Source organism: Macadamia integrifolia, unplaced genomic scaffold, assembly GCF_013358625.1.
Source record: "Macadamia integrifolia cultivar HAES 741 unplaced genomic scaffold, SCU_Mint_v3 scaffold2280, whole genome shotgun sequence".
Classification (NCBI taxonomy): Eukaryota; Viridiplantae; Streptophyta; class Magnoliopsida; order Proteales; family Proteaceae; genus Macadamia; species Macadamia integrifolia.
Genome location: NW_024868609.1, coordinates 45650 through 73229, shown reverse-complemented (window position 1 = coordinate 73229; position 27580 = coordinate 45650). Strand labels below are relative to the sequence as shown.

Below are 27580 nucleotides of genomic sequence, written 5' to 3'. Positions count from 1 at the left end.
CTATCAATCTGCCACTTGAATTATTTTGGAATTCTTGCCCCAGAGAAGAAACTCATTTCCTTAGAATCCACTGTTTGGCCTTCTGAGCCTTTTCCTGCTCGAATCATGTTCTCCAACTTCTCTAACTGCTCTCTAAGTTTCCTTTCTTTCTCTGTCTCCGGAGGCTCAAAGTGGACGTGTGCTGCAAATTCCTCCTCTTCATCTTCAATCACTACCCTAGTAGAATAAGCCCCTCGTTGACCATTCAGATGGGTAGGTGAAGATCCTCTCTGACCAGTTGGTCAGACATGCTTTGGTTCTCCTGAGTTAACTCTAGAAGAATTCCCACGATGACATGTATCTCTATTCTGTTCCACATCTCCCCTAGCCAGTGCCGTCTCATTCCTGGGATCAACTCTAGGAGGGTTCTGAAGTGTATGCAATATCTGAGCTATCCCTCTCTTGACTTTAGCCATTTCTATCTGCAATGTCTCCACGGGACGGACCCAGGCCTATTTGGGTGTTTCTATGTTGGGTGGATCCATGCTTACGGGGTTGTAATCACCTGGTAGTAGACAATCTCAAAGAGACAACGGAGGTGATTCTAGACTTAGGCGAGTCAATCGATTACCCTGACGCATCTAAAGGGACTGTGGATAATACTAGAGGTATGGAATTGTGCCTGAACCAAAGGTGGTTTATTTTAGGATTCTTGAATTCCCAACCCCTTGTTCATACATTCACCAAATTAACAACCATTGATTCATCCAAAGTCAGTCTGCTAAATGGTAGGGGTGGATAGGGTTTGATGCCCTTGGTCCACCCAATGTCATAAGCAGGAAGTTCATACAAATGGCGTGTTGAGAATATTCCCATAAGACATTCCATGTAATAAAGTCATGCTTTTCTTGCTTTTTTTCCACTAGGTGTCCTTCCTCCTGATTTTTCTCGGGACTTCTTAGGACTTGATGTGACTACAACGGGATTGCCCCTGAGTCACATATCTAAACATTCTTCTTAAGGAGGAGGGACACCTTTTATCCAAAACCCACTTTAGGAAAGCAATTCTTTATGATGGGAATATAGAGTAGGAACATTCCTTTTCAAGACCACAAACAAGTTCTACAATTAGCTTATGGCTCCTAGCTTCTTCATCTATTTTCTACAGGATGCGAGCATGAGAGGATCTATATACACAAGGTACATGATCCTTTTGATATACCCGTAGGTACGAGATTAAGGGGGTGACTTCCTTACCCATTAGTCGTGACTACACACGAGGTTAACCAATTGGCCATGGGGTGGTGGAACCGTGAGTGATTGTATGTAAAAGTGTAATGTAGGATAACCATCATTTGATCTCAAAATGCCGTAAAGTGCACGGACCTCCCCAAGGGTGCTGGCATAAATATGGACATCCTCGTCGTTTGATGATGCATTCGATCTCAGAATGTTATAAAGTGCATGGACCTCCCCAAGGGTGCTGGCACAAATACAACATCCTCACCGTTTGACGATACCTTTCATTCTTGTATAAGAAGTGGGTATCATTTTTCTCAGAGTACTCTCCATGACATGCACTGACCTCCCCGAGGGTGCGAGTATGACAGGGAGTCCCTCGCCAAATGATTTCACTTTGAGCATGATGCATGATGTAATTAGTGAATACAATTACAAACATAGGGTTAGCCAAACATGTTTTCAAGCAAATGTAGTGGAAAATGTTCTTGCATTTAAATGTAGCATCTAGTATCAGAAGCTTGACACTTATCCCCAGTGGAGTCGCCACTGTGAGGGTCGCGGCTAGAGATGGACCAAGATTGTCTCCCTTCCCTTGGGGGGAAAAGGACTTGCATCCCAACCTCTCTCCTCTCTCCTCTCTCCTCTTTTATGTAAGGGGAAGGGTTCGTGTAGTGTGTGCTTTGCTTGCGGGCCCCGCACCGCCGTATCGTCGCTTGGAGATATATGGAGGCCTATTTTACAAGAGTGTAAAATTTGGCATTTGAGACAGGGCTTTGATGATGGTCCAATATAGGGATTGGGATCATACAAATGAGGTTTGGAGTCACCACCTAGGGTTACGAGCCTACGACCCGGGGGTGGGCCCGATTCTTGAGAAAATGGTCTGGTCTAGAGATTTAGGGTAAATGTCAGGTTATAAAGTTGAGAAGGTGTTAGGCACCCAATCTACCCAATTCAACTGGTCTTCTTGCTCGATGCTTGAGAATGAACATTTTCCATAATTATTACTATTCCACATGTATGGCTAAGTTATTACACATATACATTAATTGAATTCAAACTACTATATAGACTAGAATAAGGCATGTATAAAGTCTACATTATGACGAGGTGGTTGAGAAATTATACCTGAACTTAACCCCTATTTCGGGTCAATAGGGGTGGGCCCCTGACTAGTACCGGTTTGAACTGTCTTTCATGTTTTCCTGGCTCAGGGGAAGATGGTCTTGACCTCCAACTTTCTTTCTTGAGAGATGTTGATTGTGATGTTATTCGGATAGAGTTTCAGCTAAGAACGGTCACTTTCGGATTTGGATTCGGACAGAGCTTCGGCTAGGAAAGGCTATTTTTGGGCATGGGATGAGGTGGTACTCCGACAAAACTTCGGCTAGGGAAGGCAATTTCCTGATTTAGGATGAGGTGGTACTCTGACAGAGCTTCCATTGGGGATAGGCTAAGGGAGGACTAGGCTCAGGTGGCACTTTGGCAGAGCTTTCGCTGAGAATGGCTATTTCTGGAAAGATTCCAAGGACAATCGGACAGGGGTTCAGCTAGGAATGACTATTTCTTAAAAGAAACGGACTAACCTAAAAATGGATTGAAGAACTTCAAAGCCCCGAAGAACACTTTGAAGATCCAAACAAAGTTTCAGATCTTAACAAAGATCTCTTCGTAGACCCAAAGAACCTCATAAAGGGGGGATTTCTATCTCAGGAACGCTCAAGAACACTGAAGAACACTCAAGGGAGGTGGCTCAAGAACATATTATTTTTGACTAAAAACTAGATCTAACTAAGAATTTGGATTGAAGATCTTCAAGATCCCAAAGAACACTTCGAAGATCCAAATGAGTTTTCGGATCTTGACGAAGATCGCTCCGAAGATCAGAAGAAAATCAAGAAGGGGAGGGGAGGAAAATTTTGCTATGAAAGAGGAAAGGGATTCTAGTGTCTTGGTTTGTTTTTTCTAAGGGAGGAGGGGTATTTATAGTTTTTTCCACCCAAAAATGAGAGGGGGAATCCCTTTATCCAGTGGATGAAAGGGGACCTCTTACCTAAATTGAGGGGATAGGATTTTTGTCCAATGGGTAAAGGGGAGAGTTGAAGGCAAAAATTGGTGGGGAGGACTTTTGTCCAGTGGGTAAAAGGGGGTTTTCAAAAAAACGGGTGGAGAGAGAAAGTTTAGCAAAAAAAATGCAGTTTTTAGAAAAGTGGGAAGAGAGAGAAAGTTTAGCCGAAAAAGGGTGATTTTCAAAAAAGCAAGAGGAGAGAGAAAGTTAGCCCAAAAAAGTTGGTTTTCAGAAAAGCGGGAGGAGAAAGAAAGTTTAGGCAAGTAGTACGGGTGATGTCACGAGTGCGTGACAGATGACGCACAGGTAATGGCTGAGGTGGTGCGGGCATGTGGGCAATGTGCACAGAGTGTGGGTCAGAATGGTATGGGTGTGCGGGCAATGTGCACAGCATGCGAGCAGGGTGTACGAGGCCATGCAGCAAGGTGTAGGCAGGGTGTGTGCGGCCATGTAGCAGGGGCAAGCATGTTGTGCGGCGGGGGAGCGCATGCTATGCGGTGGGGGTGTGTAGCATGCGGCAGGGGCATGCAATCCAGACTGGGTTGGCTTAGCTGGTTGGCTTGTCAGTGTGCACGATATGCACGTGGAAAAAATGTGATTTTTCAGGGAAGATTACGAGCAATCCGACGGTCCAATTTTGGCGTACCATATATCATTGAAATTTTATTTTTGAGCACTATCCATTTGTACGGTCATCTTGACCAGATTCCTTCGTATATAAAAAGCCAAAATTGGTGCCCCTTCCCCTCTGCATGAGGGTTTCTAGGGTTTTAGGCCTAAGAGTGTTTCCATCAGCATCTCTATTAGTCAGAAGCTAGAAGTCACGTCCAAGATCCATATTTCATCATAGCCAGGGGAGGGTGACAAAATTGGGTGTCTACAAAAGCCAGCGGGTTGATCATTCCTACAACTAGCTCTTGGGGAAGGTCCAGGAGACCCAAAGACCTTACCCACCACTCTTAGTCAAACTCCTTAGTGGTGGAGTGCCACCTTAAGACTATGTTCTTCCTTTTTTGAAGGTGTTTTTTGTGAAGATCTTTTGCTAGAATAGCAGCGGTTTTAATGCCTCTATTAAGCATAGAGTATTCAAAGCTCTTAACTCGAAGTCCATAGCTAAGTTCCATGTGTCATTGGAAACTAAGGTGATGGAGGATTCAATTGATTCCATTTCCAAGCCTACAACCCCAAGTTGGGATTTTTTTTTGTACTCGTTTCTACTACTTGGGTATAGATCAATTGGGATCCCTCTTTCCTTAAAGTTAATGTGATTCAAAATTCTACTCAGTTGATCCAAATTGAAGATTCCATTTATAACATGTCCCTCTCCTTTCACTATAACAACAAAATCCAAAACTTTATCCCAGCTTAATGGGTTTGGCTACACAGAGATTCATGCAAGGATGAGTGCTAGTATCCATACAAAAAGACTGATGGTTATGACTAATTTTAATAAGTGCCGGCTATCAACCTGATATACCACTACAAATAAAAGCAATTATAATCAATACCAAGGTTTATAGTGGTTCGACTCAACTCGAGTTTGGTCCACTCCTCAGAAGTTCCACTTAAGAGGTATTCCACTAGTTCTTCCCTTTTAGTACAGTAGGTGGGGAGGAAACACATTTACAACTCTTTTTATAGGATAAGAAGATCCTTTACAAATCTGTTTCAAATGTAAGGAGGAACCTTTGAAATCTTTTTTTTTTTTTTTTTTTGCTAAAAGGTCAAATTATATTAATAGCAAAAAAAGGAAAATAAAGTAAAAAGCATGAAGCGAGTCTCCACCTTTGGCATTGCCATTAGTAGAGACTCACAACTGCTATCTCACACAGTTTGAAAATCTAAAGTGAGGTTGCCCCTCAATGTCAACTTGCAACTCTGAGGCAATATGCGGGGTAAGCTGCACATCGTTACTGTCAGTCCCAGACTTTGCTGCTTCCTTAGCCAAAAAATCCACCATTGGATTAGCTTCTCTAAAACAATGGGAGATCTTCCACTTAATATTATCCAAAAAATCTAACAGATGAGACCACTCCTGAAGAACAGACCAAGGGATTAGTCTATTGTGGAAAATGAAAACTACAGCAAAGGAGTCTGACTTAATCCAGAGGTGTCTAATATTCATTTCATGAGCAAGCTTCAGCCCCTTAATGATACTCTAGACCTTGGCCAAAAAATTTGAAGAAAACCCAAGTAGAACTGGAAACAGAGAAGCTTTCTACCATCATGGTCTCTGAAAATTCCTCCACCCCTTGCTCGACCCGGGTTCCCAAGCGAGCATCAATCCACATTGAGCTTGACCCATGTAGGGAAAGGCTTATACCAGTGAACCTCCAAGGGTGAGTAGTCTACCCTAGATGAAAGGACAATATTGAGCTTACGACAAATTATCAAATCTGATGCTATTTTGGGTATTACTTTCATCTGACAACAGATGAAGCTGATTTCCCCCTAATGGCGCAAAGGATCTCAGGCTAGCTTCGAGAGCTCCCCTCAAAGCGCCTTTGGTTACGTTCAAACCAAATGGCATCAATAGTCACAAAAAGACTGATCTTCCAAGCTAGTTTTAAACGCCATCCTTTCCCCTTAATTCTCCACCAGTCTAGAAGCTCAAGAGCTAAACTACTGCTGCCCCAGGTCACATTAAAAAAATTTGAGACAACGTTCCAAATCCCTAAAGAGAAAGGGAATTCAAAGAAAAGGTGGGGAAAGGATTTGGAAGACGAAACACAAAGCTCACACTTGGATGGGAATTGGATCCTTTTAGCCTTGATCATGTCGTCTGTAGGCATTTTCTCGTGGCCCCAACTCCAGCCCAATAGAGTGAGTCTTGGAGGGAGCAGTTTATTCCACACAGTCCCCACCCAAGAAACAATAGGGTATCGAGATCTGAGACCCTCCCATGCGGTCTTGATAGAGAACAGACCCATCAGATCCAGACTCCAAAGGTAGCGGTCTTTCATGTTATGAGAGGTAAATTTTATGGTCTTGATAGATGTAAAAAAATCCCTAAGTAGATCATAATGAACCTGAGGTAGTGCCCATTGACCATTCTCAATAAAGTGAGAAACTGTGTGGTTGAGGTTAGCAAACACCTCCTCCTACAGTCTAGAGGCTTCCAATATAGGATTATTACCCCACCAGTTGTCTCTCTAAAAGTCAATGCTGCGACCATCGCCCACAAACCACCTTTCATTCTCAACCACAAAGTTCCACATTTTCCTCACCCCAAGCAAGATAGAGGATCTTATATGACCCATTTTTGTTGCACCAGATGCAGAGATAAACTTGTTTTGATGAGTCTACTCAACTGAGAATCTTCATGCTTTATTTTCCAGGCAAATTTAGCAAGCAGTGCCTTGTTCACATCCCGTAGTCTTCTCAAGCCAGGCGCCCCTCCTTCTTTGGCTTACAAACCTGGTCCCATTTGATCATGATGGATTTGGAATTATCAATCTCGCACGTCCAGATGAAATTCCTCATCCATTTTTCTAAACATTTGATCAAAGTAGATGGCCACCAGTACATAGAGAAGCTATGCAACGGCATCCATGAAATGATAGATTTAACTAACTCGACCCAGCCAGCCATAGATAGGAGCCTTCCTTTCCATCCCGCAAGCTTGGCTTTAATTCTGTCCATCTTTGGAAGAAGGGGGTCCCTTTTCACCCTGCCATGAAAAATTTCCACTCCTAAATATTTGGTGGGAAAATTACAAGTAGGGATGGATAGTTCCTCTCCAACCACTGCTTCCTGGAAGAGGGGATCTTTCCCAAAAATAATTTTCTCTTCTCTAAACTAAAGAACTGACCAGAGCAGCTTTGGTATGAAGTCAAAAAAAAAAATTCAAATTTTTAACATACCTTTTGGAGGCATTTGAGAAGCTGAAAACGTCATCTGTAAATAGAAGATGGGTCGAGACTTCAACACCATGAGGCCCAAAGATGGGTTGATGAGCCCTTTGGCTGACAACTCCCTTAGGCCATGGCACAATACTTCTTTAGCAATGATGAAAAGAATAGGAGATATGGGATCACCCTACCTTAAACCTCTGCTGACTTCAAGAAATCCCAGCAGCCCCCCATTAAGGAGAACAGAAAATCTGGCTGAAGTTAGAATGGTGTGGATCCAACCAATTATGGTCTCAGAGAATCCAAACCTGCTTAGAACTTTGAACAAGAAATCCCAACAAAGGGTGTCAAATGCCTTTGAAATGTCAACTTTTAATCCAAGGCCGCTGCCTCGAGCAGAATTTCCCATAAGGTTAGCAAGCTTCGAGGCTAACCCAATGTTTATCTGGATAACTTTTCCCTTCTAAAATGCACCTTGCTCAGGGAAGATAATTTTTGGGAGAAAATCAAAGATTCGAGAGGCTAAAATTTTAGACAAAATTTTACAGAAAAAATTACCCATGCATAATGGTCGGAATTTTTCTAAAGATCTTGCCCCCTTTATCTTTGGAATTAGAAGTAAAAAATTGTTATTAATTCCTTTAGGGAGAATACCTGAGGAGAAGAAGCCCTTCATAGCTCTGCACACATCAGGGCCGATTACCTCCCAGCAAGTCTTGAAAAATGCTCCTGAGTACCCATTTGCACCAGGCGAGCTTTCGGGGTCTAGGTTCCAAACCGCCCTTTTGATCTCGTCATCCGTAGGAATAGAGTCTAGAATCCGGCAATCTAAGTCTTGGATAATTTTAGGGATAAAATTAAATAGGTGGGCTTGGGCATCCAGATCAACCCGCCTATGAAAATTCTCATAGAAGTCAAAAATAAATCTGCCCAACTCCTCTTGGTCGGTAATCACCTCACCATTTTCCCTGATAATGCTTCTGATTGAATTCTTTGATCTTTTCATCTTGGTCATAACATAGAAAAACCGTGAGCATCTGTCTCCGTCTCTCAACCATTTGATTATGGATTTCTGGGATCGCAAGTTCCCTTGATTTTTGGAAGCAATCAAGAGTCTTGTCCTGGTAGTAGCCTCTAAATCAAAGAGCTGCTCAGAAAATCCCTCCTCCTCAATGCGACGCTGAACTGTATCAAGCTTGTCCTTCGATTTTACCACCTCGTGATCAAGGTTTGGAAAAGCCTCTCGCGACCAGGATTTTATGACACACTTAAGCTGCTTTAACTTCTGAGCTAGGATAAAAGGGTATGACCCAGATATATGACCTCGCTAAGACTCTTTGACCGTATCAACAAAACCAGAGTGTTCCATCCAGAAATTATTAATTCTAAAAGGATGGTTCAAAGGTTTGTCAGACTTACTCAAGCAAACAAGAATAGGGGCATGATCAAACAAAACACGAGGGAGAACCTGCTGTGAGTAATCATCAAAAGCCACTATCCATTCTTCATTTACAAAAGTCCTATCGAGGACCGTCGCAGCATTCCCATTCCTTTTGTTGTTGGTCCAGGTAAACTTTCTGCCCGATGAAGGAATATGGACCATTGAGGTTGCATCCACCATGGCGCCGAACTTAGAGGCAGCCCCAAAGTAGAATCTACCTGGACCCCTTCTCTCTTGGTCAAATAATTTGCATTGAAGTCTCCAATTATCATTCTAGGCCGCCCCATAGAAATAGCCATCAGGTCCATCCACAATGATCTTTAAGCTGCTCTCAGGAATTTGGCATGAACCACAGAGAGTTCAAGAATAGTGCCATTCCAATCCACTTGCAGCGATATATGTTGTTTAGAGCTCGAGGTGACTAGAGGAGTCTTTAAGTTCCGCTTCCAGATCACCCAAAGATTTAGGTGCATATTGAGTCTATCATTGGAGATGACATTTGCTTCAAACCCGAGTCTATTAGAAAATAGCTTGGGAAACTTTGAGACTGGGATCATAGGCTCAGCCAAGCAAATCGTATGAGGATTGTGGTCACGAATAATCTTTCTTATGTTACTTTGGCTGTAACCTTCTTCACACCGCGAATGTTCCAGAAGAGCATTTGCATGATCATATGTGGGTTATTCTTCGATCAGTCCTAGCATCGGACCAATCCTTGGTATTTACTTGCTTACCTTTTTTCTTGCTCATTCTAGTACATTCGTTCAGGCCTTCATCTCTGTGTAAGGTGGTAGAGTCAACCCTTGCCACGCCTTCCATTGGATTAACTCTGGATGTTTGACGTTGGACAGCAGTTCTAGCACCTGCCTATCCTTCCCTAGAAGCAATGTCAACATGACCAGCCTGCCTGAGACTTCTTCGAACACCTTCCTCAGCCTGATCAATTGCTTGGGAGTCTGACCCAGCATCAGAGGCATCCGGCTCAAGATATAGGTCATAGTCATTGTGGTGCAGCCCCTGCTCCATACCCATATCCAGACCCACTTGGTTGGACCCATCGCTGGCACCAAGCACCACTCCCAAATTAGCACCTAAAGAATTTGGGGATTTGAAAAGGTGTCCTGATTAGAACTGATTAGATTATTACTGGAATAGATCTCCACATCAATGCCTAGAGGAGTAGGTCTCCTTGACTGGGGTGTAATCAAAATCTCCAAGGAAGGAATTTTCGTGGAATTCAATCCATTGTCTACCTCACCTTTTAAATTTGGAATATCCTCTCTGGGATCCTCTCCCACTCCTTCGATTCTCTCTCCACCGCGCATGGTGCTTCCACCACCGTACAAGGTGTGGTCATTCACTTCAGCGCCATGATCACCTCCTACTTGACTAGGGCTGCCTAAGGAAGGGATAGTGGTGGGCACCATCGACCCCCTTGGGGATTCATCAACATAGACTGCACCAGGGATGCCACCATCAGGTTACCGCGCTTCCTTCAAGTCCTTAGCTTTCTTCTCTCTGCAATCATTAATGATGTGCCTAACCTTTTTGTAAAAACCACACTTGCTCAAAGAATCTTCATAGATCAGAGGTTGTTTGAACCAAAACAGATTTGTAGAGCCAAGTTGTCTGCGTTCTACCTGAATCTCCTCAAGTCTTACACCCCCCCCCCACTTCTATCTCCATGAGAACTCTGGCATAGTTCCCGAACACCACGTTCTTGGTGCGCTGGTCCAAAGAGATAGGCCGTCCTGTCGCCTTGGCCATCGTTAATAACACCTTTTCATGTCAATATTCAAATTGGCCTTAATGAATTTCTCATTGAAATTAAAATCTGGGTGCCATCTCTGGAATCTGACGTACTGCTTTCCCACTTGGACGGGGCTTCTTCTCCATATGAATGCCATGTCGCCCTCAGATTCAAACTAGAAAATAGTGTAGCCTTTGCCCATATGCACCATTTTCACATTCCCCTTTACATTCCAGAGTTCTCGAGCTTCTCTTCTTACCTCGTCTAGGGATATGAATCTGAAATTTAGTCTACCAATCAGAGCAAATTGGTACCTGGCTAATCTTTCTTCATATTCATCCTAAGGGATGGAAACTTTGGTGAGGTTTCTAGCATGAATAGGCTCTAGAAGGTCGCTCACCTCAGGGAAAACAGTACCCACAGCTCTAGCATATGTCTTCTTTGGCGCAAGTATCACTGGAGGTCCTTCAGCCTCATGATCAGTAGTTCCTGGATCTACCGCACGAGGTGTTTCCCCCCTCAATAAAGGGGGATCTCCATCAGGGTCTTGGCCAGCACCCAAAATCCTAGCATCATCGTCACCTCTTTCACCCTCCCCATCACAAGCGTTCTCCATCTCCTACTCTTTGTTGCACTAATCAATACCTCAAACATAAAATCCCACCTTTGAAATCTATTTACAGGTTGAGTGGGTCCTTTGAAATACTTTAAGGATAAGAGAATCCTACACAAAAGCCTAAGTATAATCTAGAAAATTTGTAAACAAACATTCAAATTGGAATAGAGAGTTGTAAGTGTTACCTTGTGAGGTGCGTGATAATGCAATAAAAATAAGAATGTAGCTAGTGCATCTCGAGGTCTTCCAAAAGATATGTTGAGTAGTGTAGAATACTTGAATGGAGTACTTGAATTCTTCTTCAAAGAGGAGCACGAAGATCAAAATACAAACTCAAGCGTATAATCACATTTTTCACTTTTTGACTCTTTGATCATGAAGCTAAAGAGAGAATTAAATTTTTTTTAATTAGCTTAATGTGGGGTATTCGTACGAGTGATTAAGGTTCTTAATTTAGGTAAGAGGATACCCACATTTAAGCAAAGATTTGTCTTAATAGACACTTTTTAATTCTACATGTAACTACCAGTAGGATCCAGTTTTTATCGGATCATATATCCATTGAGGCAATAGATCTGTTGGTGTTTAAAAATATAACCATTGGAAAACTCTTCAGACCATCTGGTAGGCGTCTAGTAGGGTGCCGATAGGGTTTGGTGGCTATCAGTTGGCTACTGTTGGCCAAAGACTGATGAGTTCTATGTAAACAAAACTCTATCGGTAATTATTGGTTCCTACCGGTAGTTACCAATAGGCCTCTCAATTTTGGCCTAACCGACTATTGTTACTAAAACAGTCGTAACTTCCTCATGCAGAATCCGATTGACCCAATTCAAGTTGTGTTGGTCCAAAACTTAAGGCTCTACATTTTATAGTACTAAGTGACTTTAAATTCAGTCACTAAAAATGACTAAAATTCCCTTAATTAAGGACCTTACCGTTAACTAGGCAAAGGATATGACTTGGCATTGCCAACACACGTTGGGTTTTAAGGTATCGCCAGTGGGTACCACCTGAGGGACAGATGGTGTCATTTAGTGGGTCAGACGTCGTACGACACTATGTGAACAACGTCGCCAAAGGCAGGGTAAAAACTGACTTGAGCGGATTTCAAGTTCTGATCCGATTGAGCCTTTACTTCAATCAGAATTGGTCTCAATCTAATCTAAGCATGTTAAGACATTTATCATGTCTTAAAATAAATTTATTTAAAACCTCCTAAGACAATATGAAAGAAAAGAACACTACCTCGGCGGGGGCGGCGGCGGGGGCGGGGGCGGGGGCGGGGGCGGGGGGAAGGAGAAATTGGGGACATAAATAAAAGATCACTCCACATTCTAAAAGGTCCCCGACTCAACATTTCTTAGTCCTTCTAGGGTGAAAAAATGTGTTGTCTACACATGAGTCGTTGTAGCTATGATTCAAGCCCTTTCATAGGCACCCAGCTAGTCATTAAACTAGCTGTTAGAGTTAACCTAATTCAAATGAATTGATTTTAAATCCAAGCACAAAAACTATAGTGAGAAGTTATTAAACTTCATCATTACCCAAAGGTTCCCCTAAGTTTAAAGGAAAGTAGCTTTTAGGATCACTTGAACATCAATGAAGATGCCTTGAGAAGTTCACATTTGATTATCTACTGAGCTCCTTCATTAATCGATCCAAACTGCCACTTCTAAATCAATAAATGTATGTTCATTTTTACCACACGCCTCCATGGCTGGCCACAGAAAAAGGAACTCAATTAGCCAAGCTTCTGTTTGTATGGACGATCGCACTGTTGTCCGTAGCTATTGTCTGTAGATTTACCTAGATGACCATGGACAGTAAGGATTTTCTATACTCTAAGCTAAACAACCTTGCTTCTTGGGTTTTCACTTAGTTCTCACTATCTTGTGGGTTTTCTCTAATGTTGTTAAGATCCTTGATCTTCATAAAAGACACCATCTTCATATGCTGATGTAGCCTTTAAAGGTCTCCTTTGTCTCTGTTAAATTTGTGGACAAACGCAAATTTTCACATTTGATCAAATTTAGCAACTATTTATCTCTTCAACATGTTTTGCTTTTAACTCTAAGGTTTGTCCTCATTAAAATTAGTTACTGCTGCTCTGCACATGTCTCACACATGTTATAACACTCAAAATCAAGGATTAGTTATCATTGCTTTGCACATGCCTCACGCACATGTTAGAACACTCAATCACATCAACAATGGTTTTTGTCTTATCCAAAACATATTTATCCAACTAATAGACCTCTTCAAATTTAGCAAGTTCCGCCAAGCAAAGTATCTAAATTTTTTATTCAAAACAACCCCTAGGTACCTTATAAATAGGTCATTTTCTTCTAAATTCCTATTCTAGAAAAATAGATTCCAAGACCATTCTAAGCTTAAAAAATTTTCAGAAAACTTAGAAAATCTACTGAAACCCTAAAATTTGGATTTTTTAAAAAATATAATAGATTTTTTTTAGAAATTCCTGAAAGTCGAAAAAAATTCCGTTGAAATCCTAAAAAGCCCAGAATTTTATAGAAATTCCACACGAATTCTAGAAGCCCGTTTCTTCTAAGAAAGAGAGAAGGTTAAGTCATCTCCCTTTAATCAGGGAATCCGTTAAAAGTTCATATTTGGAGTAGAGGGGCCTTCCAATTTCAATTTTCATCAAGGATCGAACTCAAGTATAATATAACAATTTAAGCCATATTCTAGTATAAATAATAGAGAAAATTACACTCCCCTTCCCTGTACTTTAAAGATTCTATCAATTGTCCCATTAATCGTTAACGGTGTTAAAAATGTAATATAAAAGACATTATTACCCTTATTATAACTTCAACCTAAACCACAGATTAAGCTTCAAATGTGGGATGGAAAATCACAAAGGATCCATGGGGGGCTGTGATGGGAAAAACGAGATGATGGAGAAGGTCTCCTGGTCGGAGTCACGAACGGTTGTAGCGGTGCTTGTTGTGCTTGCAGTGCTTCAGCTGAGAATCTTGAGGAGGAAGAAAAGGGTTTGCCAATGAAATCACCCACATTAAGGGGTTAGGTTAGGAGAAGAAGTAGATTTTTACTCAAATCTGTACTCAGTTGATGGATCATGGGTGAAAAGGGGGCAGTGAACCAAAGAAATTGAAGAAGAAACTTGGTCATGTTCCCAAATAAACCAAGATTTTTGTTGGATTTAATAGGAGGACAACATCAAGAAGATAAAAGCTGCTACCACTCACCAGAGGAATCAGTTGAGTCTTCTTCCATCTTCTTCATTCCTTTCTTCTCCCATGTTCCAAACATTTTTTTGGTACATAAAACTGAAAAAGCATAAAAAGTGAAAACTTGGGATTAGTGGCATGAACCCATCATCAAGCAAAATTGACTAAAACGATTAAATGTTTCCCAAGTTATGATCCGTTCAAAAGACGAAAAGAATAAAGAAGGGGATTAAAGCCATGAACGAGAAAAAAGGAAAAAAGAATTTTCCAGGCATTAGAATCAAAATAGAAGGAAAAGAGGTACACCAAACCTTTTTCCTTTCGTTACTGCCAAGCATCATCTCTTTAATTCTCAGATGCCAAAAAAAAATATATTCTCAAAAATCAACCCAAATGGTGCCAACCTAGAATCCTGTTGCATCCACAAAATGAAATGCAGGGCCAGAAAAAGGGTAATTTTCTTCTCATTTAAATTCTCTAAAACCAGACAAAGAAGCAAAACCCATTTACCAAAAACTCAATAAGAACTGAAAATATCTATGAACCGAGAAGAGAAGAAGGTTTACATGCATGATATAATGAAAACCCATCAACCAAAACCAACAAAAACTTACAAAGCCAGTGAGATTTGTCAAGTTAGACAATACCAAATGCCACCCATTTTGCCCCTAAGACAAAGAAACTAAGAGAAGATAGGGATTAGGGTTATGAGAAGAAGCAGATTAAGGGTTTAAGTATCTCTATCAGAGTAGACAATGGCAGAGACCGGCTCTTAATGCGGTGGCTGCACTCTGTGTATTGGGGCTCGGCTACACTGCAATCAACATCTTCATCGAGACCATGGTGATGATGATGTAGATGGTGGCGATGGTGATCCCCTAAAGGAAGATGAATTCCACGAGACTTGAATGCGTCTTTGATGAGCACATTTATGTGTGAAATCTTAATATATAAGCATGCATTTTTACATATTTAGAATGGAGTTATCTTAGGTTTTACTCTCTTTTTGCAGGTTTTGTATTTTGAAGGCCTTAAGGACTATCGGGCGCCATATCTCTAATTTTACATGTAAAGAGGTCCTGTTTATTTTTATGGATGCGAAGAGAATGAAATTCTGAGCAAGATAGACTGTTGTATTAAAAGTACACATTCATTTTGGCACTCATACAAGTGATTATTCTTTTCTGGCCAGAAAAAGAATAATGGACTAGAACAGAACCGAGATGCAAGCCCAAGGGGTGGGGCTTACATACTTGAAACACTTTAGAAAGTGCCCGTTCAACTTAAACATCCATTTCCACAAGAAGGGACCAATTTGGCTTTCGTCGGTGAAATCCTCCGATGAGTTATACCGGTCAAAACCGGGTTGTTTGGCCATGGGGCTTGGGCCTTCGCACCTGTGCACCTCAAACTACTCCCAATAGTTGGGACAGCATATTGGGGAATAGATCAATGTATGCGGACACCCCGATGTGGGCCCGTTAGTGCCAAACAATGAATTAACCCGGTAATGATTTAAAACCCATTTTTCTCCCAAACAGCCCTTAGTTAACTTAAGTGACTATAAATAGAGACTCTTTCCCATTTCTTTCATTCCTACCAAATTAAAAGCAAGAGAAGAGGGAAAGGAGAAGAAGAAGAAGAAGAAAGGGAAGAGCAAGGGAGGAGGAAGAAGAGGGGAGCAAAGGGAGCATCTACACATTTAAGGTAAGCCATCTCTCTTTCTTTTCTATTTCCACTCTTTCTTAAGCTAGGTAAGAGAAACCCCAACTGATTCTCACCTCCCCACTCTCTAAAACTACTAATTGAGGGGGATTTGATGTTGGGGACTTGATTTAGCAAGATCAATGGTTCCATTTGAACCTATAAACCTTCCTTTAGGAAATCCCCACTTCAAATCCCAATTTGGGCAACACAAAACCTAGAAATGGGAAAATTTCCTAAAACCTACTTTCCCACTTGTCAAAACTATAAATTGGGAGAGAGGTTTAGTGCAGGAAACTTATCCTTGCAAGATCACTAGATCAATTTGAGTCCATGAACCCTCCCTAGTAAAATCCCCAATTTGGGTAACTAAACCCTAGAAATGGTAGGTTTTGCCCAAACCCTCTATACCCCACCATTAAAATCCAAAATTAGGTTGGGGAAAAAGAAATTAAATGTATGTATAGTGGATTGGGGTGACCACATAAGCCATTGGTGGTCACCACATACACCCTCATTCTAAATCCCCAAATTTAGCTTAGTCACGACTTGAACTTGGGGTAATTTGGGTGCATTGTATAAACTCATCTTAACCAACCCATTAACTACACTTAATCTAAGTTAATTGAGGTGGATAAATATCCTCCACACATAAATTAGCCCTATAGTTATAAAAAACCCCAAATTGAGAACAATTTCAAAGAAAAGGGAAATAGGAAATGAAGCTTGTTCATGTGCCTAATGTCTCATTTCTCTATGGATGATTTATTTCTTAAAAAATCTTATGCATCATAGGAGTAGTGTTTGAGATTTAAAATGTAACCGCAAGCGTACGGATCAGTGTAGCTACGGGTCGAACACAGGGAGAACAACCACTTTATTTTTTATTTCTTTTAATAATGCGAAAGTGAACTGATTAATGGTTGTGATCTAATTCTAATTACCGTCCTAAAAATAACATCCTAACCATTCATCATCTAAGAATTTAAAGACGCAAGCCACGCAATTAAAATTAAATAAATAAATAACTGAAAAGACACAACCCACGCAATTAAAAAAAATAAATAAATAAATAAAGGAAAAAAAATGCTGAAATAAAAATAAAGTAAAAGAAAGGGGATAAAGCTAGAGAGAGACTCACAAGTAGGTTTCTCTACTTAGCCCGAGGGATCACTCTTACAAGGATTATTCTACTTGCCTTTAGGGAAAGGGAGACAATTAAAATAAAAGCAATAAATTGATGGTTCTATGGCTAGGAGGGGCAAAGCCAACACATACACTAACCATGAACCTTGGGGAAAAGGGATATCAATAATGTAACGACTGAAAATAAAAATCCTAAATTAAGAAAGAAAGGGTAGTCAGAAGAGGGAATGAGAGGGGGGAGAGAAGACTACTGAAAAAGCCTACTTACTTGAATCAATGCTTGAACTTGAAAAAAAAAATTGCTCCACGGCTCGTGATCTTGTCACCTAGATCTAAGCCTAGAACTATAACTTAAAAAATTACAACTCAATTGCATAAATCATAAACATAAAAGGGCTGAATAAAAATAAAAGAGTGCTTGCATTAATTGAAATAAAAAAAACTATTACAAAAGTGATTGAAGAAAAGATAAAGAAGAACTAAAACTAAAGAGAGAGCAAGAGAAAGAGAGAACAACTAAAAAAACTAGAAGAAGAATGAATTGTCTCTCCTCCTCTTACATGAGTTGTATTTATAGGGAATGGGGAGGTAGGGTAACAATTTTCTCTTTCCTAAAAGGGAGAAACCCACAATTGATTGTGAGATCTTTTGAGTCCAAAAGTGCTAAGATGGAGGAGAGAGAAGAGAGAAATAAATTTGGAGAAATTTCCTATAATTTTTTTGCTTATTTTCTTTCCTTTTTTTTTCTAATTTATTTTTCTTCTTTTTCTCTCTCCTAGGGACGATTTTCTTCTTGCTTTGTGTGATTTGGACAATCTTTGGTGATGATGTGGAGGAGAGAGAAGATTTGGATAATTTTTATTTCTCCCTTTTTTTTCTTTCCTTTTTTTTTCTTCTCTTCTTGCTTCCACGATTTTCCTTTCCTTTTTTTTTTCTTCTTGCTTCCACGATTTTCCTTGCTTCTAATTTGATGTGGAAATCCCCTCCATGCCCTTAGTGCTTTAAGTGAGTGAAAAGCAGGAAATCTTCAACAAAATTCTCTAAAAAAAAAAAACCATGAGATTCGAACTTGAGACCTCTTGGTGAGCAAGGGAATTTTGCACACCATAGCTCACCAACTACACTAGGTAGTTGTTGTTACCAAAAACAAATCTTCAATCACTTAAGGATGTGGCCCATTGATCCTTGTTGGTATTTAAAATATTCCTTGTACCTCTGAGACAACTGCAAATGGGTTGGTTCTGCATCTCGGTTCAGTTCTAATCCATTATTCTTTTTCTGACCCGAAAAGAATAATCATTTGTACGGGTGACCAAATGAATGTGTACTTTTAATTGAACACGTCCATCTTGCTCAGAATTTCGTCCTCTTCGCAATCATGAAAAGAAATAGGACCTCTTTACGTGTAAAATTGAAGATATAGCACCCGATAGTCCTTAAGGCCTTGAAAATATAAAGCCTGGAAAAAGAGAGTAAAACCCAAGGTAGCTCCATTCTAAATATGTAAAATACATGTTTTACTACCCTAGATTTCACACATAAATGTGCTCATCAGAATTCCCCCACACTTAGACTTTGCTAGTCCTCGAGCAAAACAAAAAGAAAAGAATAAAAACAAAAAAAAACTAACTCACTTTCTTAGGAATCACGGTTGCACTTAGCATGTGCAACAAGCCGTTAAACCCCTAGGTCACCCCTAGTGGACGAGTTGTGTCTCGTGGGTGTTTGCAGTGAATATACACCCAAAATTCAGAATAAACAAATCCCAACTTTGGCTAAAGGTAAGGTTCATACCGATCCGGAGCAAAGATAATTTCTCTTACAAGGGACCCCCACACTTGAACTTTTATTACCCTTTATCAATTCCAGGCACTAGCATATTTCTTAATTTGGAACTCACCTCGTCTCTTCCAAAACATCCTTATCTTAAGGCAAAACCACTTGTGAAGAAATAGGGAACCAATAACTAAGGCGTTGGAGTGTTTTTGACCAAACATGTTACCAAGCAATAATGACATTTGCACATTTTTTTTCCTTTTTTTTTTCACTAATAAACTCTATTCTACTCCACTGCTTTTGGATTGAATGACATGGTGGAGCAAACACTAGATACCCAAGTTACTATGTAGCTTCGCTTTTTGCATATGCCCACAAAGACAGTGATGCTAGAGTTACTTCAGAGGTTTCCTCCCAAGGAATTTCGATCAAGACACCACGCTTCCTGAGGCGCAATGCCCTTTCTAGTTCCAAGGGAATCAACTCTTATTCTTCTTTATACCACATTTCACATTTTATTTAAAATTGTGCATTTGTCAACCCATGCCAAATTAAAAAGAAGTTCTCAACTCCAAATCAAAAGTACAAGGAACCCACAGACTTACATATGGTCCATCACCATAAAACAGGGGTCTCTTATTTTTCAAAAGAAAGTCCCATCTCAAGACACATGCTTGTTTCTTTCTTCTCAACAGGGTTTTATACGTTCAAAATGGGTACCTTCGTCAAAACTTTTATTTTCATACATCAAGCATCCGAATGGTCTGATCATTAGCTAAAAGCCAAAGTAGGACTTCATCCTTAGCAAGCTCAAAAATAAAAAGAAAAACAAACAAAACAAAGTGAAAGAAAAAAAACAAAAACTGGTTTCCCTCCCCCACACTTAAGTCATGCAATGTCCTCAATGCATGGAAAAAATTAAAAGCAAAGACAATGCAAGGGGGTCATACCTGATTAAAAATTAGTCATTAGTGTAAAGAGGTTCATGGAGATCCATGACCTCTTCACTACTAGTAGTAGAAAACTCGAGGAACGGTTTCAAACGCTAACCATTAACCTTCGAAATTACCCCTGTTCCTGGATTCAAAATCTCCACAACCCCATGGGGATATACATTATGAACAATAAATGGGCCATGCCATCGGGATCTAAGCTTACCAGGAAAAAGATGCAATCGAGAGTTGTACAATAAGACCTTATCACCAATTGCAAAAGATTTACGCAGAATGTGTTTATCATGGAAAGCTTTGGTCTTTTCCTTGTAAATTCTAGAACTTTCATAGGCTTCATTCCTAAGTTCCTCCAACTTAGATAGTTGGAGCCTACGATGAATTCCCGCATCAGACAAATCAAAGTTAAGCTTCTTAATGGCCCAAAAGGCCTTATGCTCCAACTCAACTGGTAAGTGACAAGCTTTTCCATACACCAAACGGTAGGGAGACTGACCAAGGTCGGTCTTGAATGCAGTCCGATGGGCCCACAAGGCATCAATGAGCCTAAGGGACCAATCCTGACGGTTGGGATTAACAGTTTTCTCCAAGATTTGTTTGATCTGCCTATTAGACACCTCCACTTGGCCACTAGTTTGGGGGTGATAAGGGGTAGATAACTTATGGGTGATCCCATACTTTTTCATTAGGGCCTCAAAAGGTCGATTACAAAAATGAGTACCCCTATCACTAATTATTGCACGTGGTGCACCAAAGCGAAAAAAAATGTTCTCTTTGAGAAACTGGACCACCACTTTGTGGTCATTAGATTTACAAGGTATGGCCTCTATCCATTTAGAAACATAATCAACGGCCAAAAGTATGTATAAATTCCCAAAAGAATTAGGGAATGGTCCCATAAAATTGATGCCCCATACATCAAAGATCTCAACTACCAAAATAGGGTTGAGGGGCATCATGTTCCTTTTATTGATACGGCCAAAAGACTGGCAGGCAGGGCAAGCCTTGCAAAAATCAAAAGCATCTCTAAAAAGAGTGGGCCAATAAAATCTGCATTGAAGAACCTTTACGGCAGTCTTCTTAGGTCCAAAGTGTCCACCACATACATGATCATGACAAAAAGAGAGAATGGAATGTTGCTCATGATCAGGAACACATCGTCGGATAATCTGATCCGGACATATCTTAAACAAATAAGGATCATCCCAGAAAAAGTGCTTAACTTGGGAATGAAACCTATACTTATCTTGGGTGGACCAGTGATCCGGAGTCACACCTGAAACTAAGAAGTTGACAATGTCAGCAAACCATGGTTCACTGAACATTGTAAATAATTGTTCATCTGGAAAGTTCTCGTTGACTGGAGAATCAACAGTCAAGGAATTGGGAAGCCAGGATAAATGGTCTGCAACTAGGTTTTCAACTCCTTTCTTATCCCTAATTTCTAAATCAAACTCTTGCAAAAGTAAAACCCACCTAATGAGACAGGCTTTGGCATCCTTCTTCTGAACTAGGTATCTGAGGGCAGAATGATCAGTATACACTACCACATGTGAACCAACTAAGTAAGACCGAAACTTTTCTAATGCAAACACAACAGCTAAAAATTCTTTTTCAGTGGTTGTATAATTGAGTTGTGCATCATTTAAGGTCCTACTAGCATAGTAAATGACAGTGGGCAACTTATTAATCCTTTGACCTAAAACTGCTCCTATGGAAAAATCCGAAGCATCACACATCAATTCAAAAGGTTCAGTCCAAACAGGTGGTTGAACAATGGGTGCATTGGTCAACTCCTTCTTAAGTTGTTTGAAGGATTCTAGGCACTCTTTAGAAAGCTCAAAAGTTTGATCTTTGGCAAGTAATGAGGTGAGAGGTCGGGCTAAATGACTAAAGTTCTTAATAAACCTTCTGTAGAAGCCTGCATGCCCTAGAAAGGACCAAACATCCTTAACAGATTGAGGAGGTGGTAAATTATCAATTAAATCTACTTTGGCTCTATCTACCATAATTCCCTCCTTGGATATTACATGGCCTAAAACAGTACCAGATTTAACCATAAAATGACATTTCTCCCAATTCAAAACCAAATTCTTAGATATGCACCTTTTCAAAACTAGGGAAAGATGATGAAGACATTCAGAATAGGAATTCCCATGAATTGAAAAGTCATCCATAAATACTTCTAAGAATTTTTCGACCATGTCAGAAAAAATGCTCATCATGCATCGTTGGAACGTAGCAGGGGCATTGCAAAGCCCAAAGGGCATACGCCTATAAGCAAATGTTCCATATGGGCATGTAAAAGTGGTCTTATGTTGGTCCTCTAAAGAAATTGGGATTTGGTTATAGCCGGAATATCCATCAAGAAAGCAATAGTATTCATGTCCAGCTAACCTCTCTAACATCTGGTCAATGAATGGCAATGGGAAGTGGTCCTTCCAGGTTGCCGCATTTAACTTCCTGTAGTCAATGCACACACGCCATCCTGTTTGGACACGGGTAGGGATCAACTCATTATTGGCATTAGGAACTACAGTCACACCAGACTTCTTAGGCACTACGTGAACTGGGCTTACCCATTGGCTGTCAGAAATAGGATAAATTATTCCATGATCCAAGCACTTTAGGATCTCTTTCTTAATGGCTTCCATCATCACTGGGTTAGCTCTTCTTTGGGGTTCCGTGGATGGTTTGGAATCCTCCATAAGATGTATATGATGTTGCACAATAGAAGGGCTTATACCCTTGATATCAGCCATGGTCCAACCTAGGGCTTCCTTATTATCTTTTAACACTTTAAGTAACTCCTCTTCCTGGCTAGAAGTCAAATTTGAAGAAATTATTACAGGAAGAGTCTGGTCAGGCCCTAGGAAAGCATATCTCAAATTAGATGGCAACTCCTTAAGATCTAGCTTAGGGGGCTCAACTATGGAAGGTTTGGGAATGGAATTGGAAAGGGGTCCTAAGGGCTCCACAAGTGTGTGAAGACTCAAGACTTCAGAAAAGAAATTTTCACTATCATCATCCAACTCATCCATACACTCTTGGAATTCTGAATCAAAATCAATATCAAAGTTGGTAACTAAATCATCAGAAAAATCCAAAAAATCCTCAAGCATATTGATCTCTTCTTCCATATGTGGTTGCTTGCCAATCCTAAACATGTTAAACTCAACAGTTTGGTTACCAAAAGATAATCTTAGGAAACCATTCCGGCAATTGATTAATGCATTACTGGTAGCCAAGAATGGTCTTCCTAGAATTATTGGGATCTCATCCTTGGTTGAGAAGGGCTTAGTATCTAACACAATGAAATCAACAGGGAAAATAAATTCCCCCACCTTTAGTAAGACATCCTCAACCATCCCTTTAGGAATCTTAACAGACCTATCTGCCAACTGAAGAGTAGTTCCAGTGGCTTTCAATTCTCCCAATCCTAGTTGCTTGTACACATGGTAAGGTAAAAGATTCACACTTGCGCCAAGGTCAAGTAAGGCATGCTCAATATAGGTGTTGCCTATGACACAAGATATGGTAGGGCTCCCTGGATCCTTATACTTGGCTGCTATAGGCTGAGTAATTATGGAACTAATGTTACCTGCCAAGAACGCCTTTTTGGGCACACTAGTGATACGTTTGTGAGTACACAAATCTTTCAGTACCTTTGCATAGGCGGGGATCTGGGATATGGCATCCAAAAGAGGGATGTTTACTTCTACCTTTTTGAAGACTTCTAAAATTTTGTCCATGGAAGCAGTCTTCTTTTTGTTTACCAAGCGATTAGGAAATGGGACAGGATAAACATAAGGACTGTTAGGGATTTGCCCCTGTTCAGAAGAATCATTTTTGGTTTCCTCAACCAAATCATCTTTAGTTTCATAAAAATCTTTAGGTTCATCAGACGAACCTGGAACAAGAGGCACATTTGTGTCCTCAATTGAAGAAGAGTTAACAGGAGTAATAGATGGGGAAGATTTAGGAACGCTCTGTAGGTACTCTCTACCACTCCTAAGGGCATAAACAACATTACATTGGTTAGAGGGCCCTTGTTGAGTCTGACCTTGTACTATATTCAGTGGTGCATTAGTTGGTCCTTGTGAACTAACAGGCTGATGATGCCTAGGGTTAGGCTCTGGTTGACTGGGTAAAGTTCCCTTCTCCCTCTCACGCATAATTGAGACAACTTGAGTAAGTTCTCTCGTAAGATTTTGATGGCTTGTCATGAGGAGGGCCATATTTTTTTCCAAGTCACTAATTCTACTTGCCTCTCCAGTGTTAGTAAACCCAGGGGGTTGCTGATAAGATGATAGGAGAGGGGCCCTAGGAAAACTCGCCTGAGGTCCTACATTTGACCTAGGAAAAGTATTTTGGGAAAAATATTGTTGTGCAAAGGGAGGCCTTTGGGGTCCAGGTTGACCTTGATTATAGAAATTGGAAGGTCCTGCTTGGTTGCCCTGATTCCAAGAGAAATTTGGGTGATTTCTCCATCCTGGATTGTAGGTGTTACTATATGGATTATTCTGGTATAAGGCATTAACACTATCATTAGAAGTGCCCCCAGAGGTGTTAGGGCATTCTTCTATGACATGTCCAGGGGACTGGCACCAAGCACAAATCTTAACCAAATTGACTGATGATGGCTCTCTAGGAACAATAGCCTCAATCCTCTTGATTAGGCTATCCAAATGGGCTTCCTTGGCTATTATCCCATCCACAAAATATCCTTTTCCTCCTATGGTTCTTTCACTCTCTTGGGTTGATTCTCACTCACGGGTTTTGTCAGCTAAGTCAAGTAAAAATTCCCATGCTTTTCCTTCATCTGTAAAGGATGTGAATCCCTCAGGGCACATAGACTCTATCATTTGTTTAGTTGGGTAATCAATACCCTCATAAATTATTTGACATAAATGCCATAGGTCTAGGCCATGGTGAGGGCATTCTTGGAGTAGATCATTGAATCTCTCCATAAGCTTGGAAAATGACTCACTAGGCTTTTGCCTAAACTGAAGGATATCACTTCTAAGCTTATTGGTCTTGTGAGTTGGGAAAAACTTCTTAAGGAAGACAACTGTGAACTGTTCCCATGAGGTTATGGAATTTGTGGGTAACCCATACAACCACTTCTTAGCTTGGTCTTTCAATGCAAAAGTGATAAACCTAAGCTTAACAGCATCATCAGAAAGCTGTTGGATCTTAATTAGAACACATACCTCTTCAAATTCCCTTAGAAATAGGTATGCATCCTCAGAGGTCAACCCATGGAAGTGGGGCAACATAGTGATGTATTGAGATTTGAGTTCAAAATTATTGCCATGGGCTTGTGGTAGAACTATGCAGGAAGGTTGGGCTGTTCTAGCAGGGTAGAACCTATCTTTCAGAGATTTAGGTGAAGGGTTTTGCTGTTGGTCTCCCATATTGAAGGGTTTTAAAGAGAGCAAACGTATAGGGTCACTACTTGTTGGATCTCTTCTTTCTAACCGATTCTTAGTATTACGTACCCACTTAACACTCATGCAACAGAAAAACTACCCACAACTAAAGTAAGACAAGCACAAAAGAATGGATAGCAAAACTTTTTTTTTTTTTTTTTTTTGATTTTGAATTTTTTTTTTTTTAGGAGCTTACCGGCAGGGATCTGGGGTTGCTCAGGTCAATTCCTGAGGTACTGCTACAGGGCGAAACCTGTCTTTATCATACTGTGAGGCATGGCGACCTCCACTGATACAACTATTATTGCAAGTTGTTCTTCTCAGGAATTCAATAAAAGAAAAGGAAAAATATAAAACAAAGCAAACAAAGCACTCCGATTTACCAAAAGAAAGTGAAAAATAACATGGAACTGTCTCCCCGGCAACGGCGTCAAAAACTTGTTTGAGATTTAAAATGTAACCGCAAGCGTACGGATCAGTGTAGCTATAGGTCGAACACAGGGAGAGCAGCCACTTTATTTTTTATTTCTTTTAATAATGCGAAAGTGAACTGATTAATGGTTGTGATCTAATTCTAATTACCGCCTCCTAAAAATAACGTCCTAACCATTCGTCATCTAAGAATTTAAAGACGCAAGCCACACAATTAAAATTAAATAAATAAATAACTAAAAGTAAACAACCCACGCAATTAAAAAAAAATAAAATAATAAATAAAGGAAAAAAATGCTGAAATAAAAATAAAATAAAAGAAAGGGGATAAAGCTAGAGAGAGACTCACAAGCAGGTTTCTCTACTTAGCCCGAGGGATGCATCATAATATGAGCTTCCCTACTTGACCAGAGAGTCACTCTTACAAGGGTTACTCTACTTGGCTTTAGGGAAAGGGAGACAATTAAAATAAAAACAATAAATTGATGGTTCGATGGCTAGGAGGGGTAAAGCCAACACATACACTAGCCATGAACCTTGGGGGAAAGGAATAGCAATTATGTAACGACTAAAAATAAAAATCCTAAATTAAGAAAGAAAGGGTAGTTAGGAGAGGGAATGAGAGGGGGGAGAGAAGACTACTGAAAGAGCCTACTTACTTGAATCAATGCTTGAACTTGAAAAAAAAAAAATTGCTCCACGGCTCGTGATCTTGTCACCTAGATCTAAGCCTAGAACTATAACTTAAAAAATTACAACTCAATTGCATAAATCATAAACATAAAAAGAACTGAATAAAAATAAAAGAGTACTTGCATTAATTGAAAAAAAAAAAACTATTACAAAAGTGATTAAAGAAAAATAGAGAAGAACTAAAACCAAAGAGTGAGAGAGGGAGAGAGAGAGCAACTAAAAAAAAAACTAGAAGAAGAATGAATTGTCTCCCCTCCTCTTACATGAGTTGTATTTATAGGGAATGGAGAGGTAGGGTAACAATTTTCTCTTTCCTAAAAGAGAGAAACCCACAATTGATTGTGAGATCTTTTGAGTCCAAAAGTGCTAAGATGGAGGAGAGAGAAGAGAGAAATAAATTTTGAGAAATTTCCTAAAATTTTTTTGCTTATTTTCTTTCCTTTTTCTTCTAATTTATTTTTCTTCTTTTTTTTTCTCTCTCCTAGGGACGACTTTTTTTTTCTTCCTTTGTGTGATTTGGACAATCTTTGGTGATGATGTGGAGGAGAGAGAAGATTTGGACAATTTTTGGTTCTCCCATTTTTTTCTCTTTCCTTTTTTTTTCTTCTCTTCTTGCTTCCACGATTTTGCTTCTCTTTTTTTTTCTTTTTATCCTCTCCATCCCTTCCACGATTTTTGAGTGAAAAGCAGGAAATCTTCAACAAAATCTTCTAAAAAAAACAACCATAAGATTCGAACTTGAGACCTCTTGGTGAGCAAGAGAATTTTGTACACCATAGCTCACCAACTAAGCTAGGTAGTTGTTGTTACCAAAAACAAATCTTTAATCACTTAAAGATGTGGTCCATCGATCCTTGTTGGCATTTGGAGTATTCCTTGTACCTCTGGGACAATTGCAAACGGGCTGGTTCTGCATCTCGGTTCAGTTCTGATCCATTATTCTTTTTCTGACCCGAAAAAGAATAATCATTTGTACGGGTGACCAAACGAATGTGTACTTTTAATCGAACACGTCCATCTTGCTCAAAATTTCGTCCGCTTCGCAACCATGAAAAGAAATAGGACCACTTTACGTGTAAAATTGAAGATATAGCTCCCGATAGTCCTTAAGGCATTGAAAATATAAAACCTGCAAAAAGAGAGTAAAACCCAAGGTAGCTCCATTCTAAATATGTAAAATGCATATTTTACTACCCTAGATTTCACACATAAATGTGCTCATCAGACACCATGACTATAATGTATCTACTTTGAATTAATATATTTTCTGCTTATATATATATAA

General features: G+C 40.0%; 1 non-coding gene across 1 annotated transcript; it reads left to right on the top strand.

Annotated features, from left to right (window-relative positions):
* Positions 1–24661: 24661 nt before the first annotated feature.
* LOC122066171 lies at positions 24662–24768 on the top strand. The gene has a single exon (XR_006136268.1). It is a non-coding gene; the product is annotated as a small nucleolar RNA R71 (small nucleolar RNA).
* Positions 24769–27580: the final 2812 nt, after the last annotated feature.